Source organism: Delphinapterus leucas, chromosome 14, assembly GCF_059928025.1.
Source record: "Delphinapterus leucas isolate spDelLeu-1000000601 "Yukka" chromosome 14, BTC_Dleu_Yukka2, whole genome shotgun sequence".
In the NCBI taxonomy this organism is placed as follows: Eukaryota; Metazoa; Chordata; class Mammalia; order Artiodactyla; family Monodontidae; genus Delphinapterus; species Delphinapterus leucas.
Window position 1 is genome coordinate 81,641,976 of NC_143142.1, and position 6,802 is coordinate 81,648,777.

The following is a 6,802-nucleotide window of genomic DNA, read 5'->3' on the forward strand; positions in this document are numbered from 1 at the left end:
GACACTAGTGCCGTGTTTGTAAATGTAAAAAGTATACTAGTGAAGAAGGCACAACAAGAACACAGAGGATTTCTTGAAAATGAATGGCCTTGATTTCTTTAACCACATTAAAAATCTTGCTTACCTTTACAAATGGTATCTTCATTACCTGAATTTTGCTAAATATAGAAGGAAGAAAATAGTCATATACATTCATGAACTAATTCAATACACAATATTCAGTGGTTCTTATAAATTTTTTAAAATGTATATTTAAATAGTACCAAATGTGAACAAAAGAGATATGTAATATAATCAACCAACAGTTACAAGACCTGGACCCTGGATCTGTTTCCTTCACTTATTAATTGTTTGGCATATGACTGTAACAGTGATCTCTCACTACTTCTCTTTTCATCTAAAACTGGATGGTCATACTCCACCTGAATATATCTCAATGCCTCTATAAAGATCAAATGTTATATAGCATCTTTATGAGAAAATATAAGACCTTGGATATCTACTTGGGAGTCATCAGCATCAAAACTATATTTAAAGCCATGATACTGGATGAAATAATTCAGAAAGTATGTGTAAATAGAGAAGAGAAAAGTTACAAGGATTGGCCCTTGCTTCAGTTCATCTTTTAAAAGTCAGGAAGAAGAGAAGGAGTGAGGGAAACAGATGAAGGAGTAGCAGTTAGTGAAGTAGGAACATCAGAAGAATGAAAAAGATTGCAACTGGACTAAATGCTGCTGAGAAGCCAAGAACCATGAGTACTAACAAAGGTTGTGGTTTTGAGGACATCTACAAGTACTGTTTCAGTGAAAAAATAGGAAAGTGTAGTTTGAGGGAAAAATGTGAGATATGGGATTAATGTATCCATAACTATTTTGAGTTTTGTTATAAAGAAGAAAAGAGAGAAGAGGTGGTAGTTAGGCGGGGTAGGGGGGTAGAGCAATGAGATCAACACAGTTTTGACTTTTATTTTCTCTTTTTTATATAGATTTACATTATAGTATGATGTATAGCATGGTATATGTATACCTAGCTTTCTACATGTATATGTATGTGTGTGTGTGTATAGATGTATATACACCTATGTCTATCTATACTTGCACCTATACCTATATCTTTCTATATGTAGATAGATACAGATGAATAGATAAATAGAGAACTTGATAATATAGGAGAAAATAAAGGAAATCTTAAGGTTTAAGCAATTAAGCAAGAAAGGAGAGGATATAGTAAGCATTTGACCTCAGTTAGGAATAGGTAAATTTTATTATATTAATTTTCTATAATGGCTGTAACAAATTGGCTTAAAACAGTACAGATATCTTACGTTTCTGTTAGTGAGAAGTCTGAAACCATTTTCACTGGGATAAAATCAAGGTATTGGCAGCGCTGCTTTCCTTTCTGGAGGCCCTAGGGGAGACTGCTTCCTTGCCTTTATAGCTTTTAGACATCATCCACATTCCTTGGCTTGTGGGTCCCTTTCTCTTTCTTCAAAGCCAGAAATACACCATTTCACTCTGACCATTCTTTCACAGTCGCATCTCAGAGCTCTGACTCTCTTCCTCTGCCTCCCTTCTCCATTTTTAAAGAAACCTGTGATTAGACTGAGCCGACTGAGATAATCTAGGTTAATCTCCCCATCTCAAAGTCTTTGATTTAGTCACATCAGCAAAATCCGTTTTGCCATGTAAAGGAGCACATTCACAGGTTCTGGGGATTAGGATGTGGGCATCTTTAGGGACCATTATTCTGCCTTCAGCATTCACCTATTATAATAGTAAGAAAGACAGTAGAAACATAGTAGGGGGGAAATGAAGTAGTTCTTATCTTGCTGCTGATAATGCATCATTGAATTATGACTCAGCTAGCTGAAAGTGATCAGAGAAGAAAGAATGTTGGAAATTTGAGGAAGGTATTAACAGTACTTTGTCAAATGGGAGAGTGATTTGACTAGGTTAGTGTCAGCAGTATTTTCTTAAATGTCACTTGAGGTTTGGGATAATAAATTTAAGGGGAGACTATTCAATATTGTTGTACATTTTCCACATTGGATTTCAGATGTTTGTATCAAGTAGGTGGATATTTGGGTTAACCAAGTGGGCAAGACGAGAAACAAGGCACCTGATGATGTAAACAAGAGAATGTTTATCATCAGGGACAATTACACTTCAGCTGGGAAAAAAAAGAAAGAGACTATATGGGTAATAATGGTCACTAACACGGTTGAAAAGAGATTCTAATGCAGTTGAGCAATTTTTGAATTGGTCATGTATTATTAGGGTATCCAGAGAGACACAACCAACAGAATATGTATATAAAAAACAGAAGTAATAGGGGATATAGATAGATGATAGATAGATACATACATAGATAGACAGACTTTATGAGAAATCGGCTCACATGATTGATTATGGAGTCTGAGAAGTCCAGTGGTCTGCCATCTGCAAGCTAGAAACCCAGGAAAACTGGTGGTGAATTCAGTCCAAGTCCAAAGGTCCAACTAAAGGTGTAAATCACAGTCCAAGGACAAGAAAAGATGAGATAAGATGTCCCAGCTCAAATTGTGAGGCAGGAGAAAAAGGGTGAGTTCCTCTTTCCTCCACCTTCTGTTCAATTCAGGCCTTCAACTGATTGGATGATGCCCACCCACTTTGGGGAGGATGATCTACTTTACTGAGTCCACTATTCAAATGCTAAATTCATCCAGAAACACCCTCACAAACACATCTGGGTACCCCATGGCCCACTCAAGTTGACACATAATATTAACCATCATGAGTCAGTTCCAGGAGAAGAGATCAGAAAAGTAAAGAAAGCGTGGGATAATTCAAATTTTAAAATAGAAAGGGCTTAATTATTATTAAAAGTAAAGGCCAAGGTATGATCTTGGGAGTAAGTGGTAAAACTTGGTAGAGAAAATATGGTCAGAAGTGTGGAAGTAAAGAAATCAAGAAGCTACGTTTATGTTGCTGTTTCTATGTGTTTATGTGTTTTTGTACAAATGCGTGCATGTGCATTTTTTCTTTCCTTTCTTTTTTTTTCTTTTTCTTCCTGCCTTCTTTCCTTCCTTCCTTCCTTCCTTCCTTTCTTTCATTGCTTTTATAGTTTCCTGGGAAAAAAGAAGATTTAACATAAAGTCTGAAGTATCTCAAAACTTGTTGTTAACATCTATTATGCTTGAAAAGTGATCTTTAGGATTTAGTTTCCTGAAATTTTTTAAGTTAATCTTCATGGAGGTATTTTGCACTAAGAATAGTTCTAGAAGTTATAAAATGGAACATCTGTGGTGAATACATTAATATCAAAAGTATGCTAGTTCATTGAGTCACTATGTTGATGTGAGGACTTTAGTCTTATTTTACTAATTTGTGGAAGACAGAAGTTTTTGCTATAATCAAATCATATATGAGGACTTCATTCCAAAATGAGGCACTAAACAAGTATAAAATTATCTAATTGGGTTGCTCACATCTGCTGATGGCAGTTGCAGGGCACAAGTAAAGATGTTTTTACCTTGACTCTCAGTTCAGCATCTGCCAGACTGCCTGAGGCCATGCATAGAACTGGATAAAATAATAGGGCTCCTCTGAGGAGGGAAGGACGGCCCAGGGACAATGAGTCCCCACATAAGACATGACTCATTTCTTCAGCCCCATATCCTTTAAATGCCATCCTAATTAACAGTGAGACAATCATATATCATGACACAACAAGCATCTAGGGACCAGAGCGCCATTTTAAAAACAGATGATTTCTTAGTTCATACTGAGGCATTAAATTCTTTATATTACTCCTTTTTCTTAAATAAAGACATCATTGATATCATACAGAATGACACTTTAAAGCTTTACTCTACTATGAGACTAAGCTTTAACCCTCAGGGATAAATTCCATGATTCTCTAAAGTTAATTTATTTTCAAAACCATAATTAACAGTTCACTAAAATCTCCAGCACCATGATAGCAATAGAGCAGCTCCTAAAGTTCCAACTACATGCTCATAAAATTTTGATTACTTCTTGTAATCATGCCATCTGGTAGCTTGATTATAGTTATGTCTTAAAACTTAGTGGGGTCTGCCTGATTTTTTAAGTTTTTTCTTAGTATTCTGAAAACTTAATACCTTAGGAATATAAATATAGTTTTTCATCTTTAAAAATTAAAGTATAAATCAATTATATAGATATAAAATAATTAAGCTGTTTTTTTCTGTATATACTGCATTTAACATTTTAAAAATCACTATTGAATTTAAATTTAGAAGAAAATTACTCATGAGGTGCCAATAAGGGCATTTGGAATATTATAATTTGTCTTCAGTCAAATAAAGTAATTGTAAATAAACTGGAACCTAAGTGTCTTATTTTTAATTTTAGAAAGGCTTAAAATTTTTATACAATCTTGTGTATTTTAAAATAATAGTAGAGGAAAGACTACTTTTAAGAGAATCTGGGATCCATCTACAATTCTCAGGTCAGGCTCTTAGTGGAGTCACTAGGCAAACAGGGCTAGATGAATACAACTCTGGCTACCTCTGCAAGGGCAGGTGCAGATATTTAGATTGAATAAGGATATGAAAGAAGCATCTGGTGAAAGAAATGAAATGAGACATTTGGTGATATCGGCCCCCAGAGACCCATAATAAATGCCTTGACCACCACCATCCCTAGAGGAATCTGACATTGCCTGTTCTTCCTGGCCTCTGTCTATGGATGTGGCGTCAAATACTGCCTCTCAGGTGCTCCTGACCCACAGAGAGACATCCTGTGGAGGCATCCACCTGCTATCTGCAAAACTGCCAGCACACAGGGGCGACCACAGCATAGCCCCACTCATGGGCCTGACTCTCTATGTGGTTTCCTGGCAGGCAGACCTCAGTCCCAAGGAGGAAACAAAGGATCTATGTGCCCATCAAAAGAAAATACAAGAACGCTTAAGTCACATCCCTCACAAGACAGAGACAAAGGGAGAACAAAGCAGCACCTGGAACAAAGTAATGCTCCTTTTGGAACTAAAAAAAAATTACACAATTTAAAAATTTCATTAGGTATTTATGGAATAAAGGAGGGTAACTGTAAAACCCCAGGGTTAAGCTTAAAATATTGAGTGGAAAAATGCCTCAAGCAATAGAAAATATGTAAAGATAAAATAAAAGAAAAAATAAAATAAAGTATCTATTTGGGAATAGGTTGACATGGTCTGATTACCATTATTAAATATTATCTAGAATACTGTAACAAAAGTAACGTGATAACAATTATAAACATTAAGTAGACAATAATTTTTCTAATGTTTTGATTTTATACTTAAAAATTCCCAAGATAATTAGAATTTATTAAACTTAAGTATTTTATTAAGTGACTGGATATAAAATAAAGATGAGAAAAATAGTCCATCACACCGAGAGCATAAATTATGATGTAGTTAGAAATACATTTACAGCTTTGCGCAGTGGCAGTATTGTAGCCAATGAGGTTTATCCGAGGCGTGATTATTGCTAATAGAAATACATTTACAGAGTCCTGGACATTTATAAAAGTAAAAACTACTATGAAAAAAAAAAGGTGTCAACAAATGAAAAAACATTCCATGAATGTGAAAACTTAAAATCATATAATGTAAATTATTCCAAAACTCAATAGTTAAATTCAACACAATTTCAATTAAATTCTGACAGTGCTTTTCTGATTCTGCTTTAACTACCGTGACCTCCTTGCTGTTCTTAAAACACACAGTTTTGTTTCGTTTTGTTTTGTTTTTTACCTCAGGTATTGGCACTAACTGCTTATAATTCTTTTCCTCCATGTATTTACGGAGCTTTTATTTAGTATTTACATACTTCACTCATGTCTTGATTTAGGTGTCACTTCCTCAGAGAGATGGTTCCAGAACGCCATGTATGGAATAAAATCTAATACTTTTTAGCACCTTTTCTTCCTCGTATCACTTACCCCTACCTGACCTTACATTTTGTAGTTTTAAAATGAATTTCTCCTCTCACAGACAATAAACACCATGAGAGTGTACGCTTTGTTTCCTCTGCAAGCTTAAGGACAAGAATAATGCCAGGTATGGCATGTGTATTCAACAAATACAGTGGAACAAATGAACATTTTTTTTCCTATTCAGAAAAGCACTGTTGGAATTCTAATTGAAATTGTATTGAATTTAACTATTGAGTTTTGGAATAATTTACATTATATGAATAATAATACATAAATATTATTTTATATATCATTATATGTGTGTATATATAATCATTATATTATTACATACATATATGTATAGATGGATATAATGATACATAGTGAAGCATTAAACATTGTGGTGGCAAAAATCTGGAAACAGACAGTTATTGCCCTAATTTGGTATAACAACACAGTGGAATATTATGCAGCCAGTAAAAAGGAGTTAAATGTAGTTTCATTAGTGGACTTGAAAGGGATTCTGTGGGGGTATATCCAATGAATAAAACAGATATAAAGCAGCATGTATAATATAATTCTATTTTAAAGCAAAAGATAAGAAAATCCCATAAATGTGTATTTATATACATTTGCATACATAATTATAAAAACACAAATATTTCCATATTTTGGCATTACCATACAGATTATTAAAAAACTGTACTCTGTACTCAATATGTAACATTTGGAGAATTTAGATTGTACTGTCTTACTTTAGATTGTATTGGGTTCTGTTTTGGCAGGTAGTTAGTTTATTGGTGTGGCAAGTTAATCCTCTCAAGTCTTGTTTTTAAGCTTTTTAAGGGCAGGCCTAGAGTAGTCATTATTCTAATTGTTGT

The 6,802-nt window shown here is 34.3% G+C and overlaps 1 pseudogene; it reads left to right on the plus strand.

The window, feature by feature from the left end:
* The first annotated feature begins 5,437 nt into the window (after window positions 1-5,437).
* Window positions 5,438-5,548, plus strand: LOC115803019 (U4 spliceosomal RNA; annotated as a pseudogene).
* Window positions 5,549-6,802: the final 1,254 nt, after the last annotated feature.